This window comes from Alosa alosa, chromosome 22, assembly GCF_017589495.1.
Source record: "Alosa alosa isolate M-15738 ecotype Scorff River chromosome 22, AALO_Geno_1.1, whole genome shotgun sequence".
Classification (NCBI taxonomy): Eukaryota; Metazoa; Chordata; class Actinopteri; order Clupeiformes; family Clupeidae; genus Alosa; species Alosa alosa.
In genome coordinates, this window is record NC_063210.1 from 24,372,305 (window position 1) to 24,373,052 (window position 748).

Here is a 748-nt window from a genome sequence, read left to right on the forward strand (position 1 = left end):
GTTCAGCACACACACACACACGCACAAACGCACACATATACACACACGCACACACACACACACACACACACACACACACGCACACACACACACACACACACACACACACACACACACACACACACACACACCACACACACACACACACACACACAGACACACACACACACACACACATATACACACACACACACAGCCTAGTGCTTTGATCTGTTACATGCCGCCAGGATAATGCCACGGCACCCAGGTCTTCTGTCCTGCGGCGCGGCGATGAAAAGGGTCCCCCAGGGCTCCGTCAGGAAGTGGGCTTAGGAGCGGTGTCGCAGTGAAATGTGTCACCTCACCCTCCTCTGTGCTGCTCTCATCTGCTAAGCCAATATTTACCTTTGATCCACAGGAGAGGGAGAGATGGAGGGAGAGAGAGATGGAGGGAGGGGAGTGAAGAAAGAGAGGGGTAGATGGAGGAAGAGAGGAGGAGAGATGGAGGGAGAGAGAGATGGAGGGAGGAAGAGAGATGGAGAGAGGAAGAGAGGGATTTTGAAAGATGAGTGGAGAGAAGAGGATGAGGAGGAAGAGAGATGGAGAGAGGAAGAGAGGGATTTTGAAAGATGAGTGGAGAGAAGAGGATGAGGAGGAAGAGAGGGATTTTGAAAGATGAGTGGAGAGAAGAGGATGAGGGAGGAATGATTAATGATGAAGGGAGAGAGAATAAAATTCACTTTTACGTAAAACATCAGAAATGACAAAA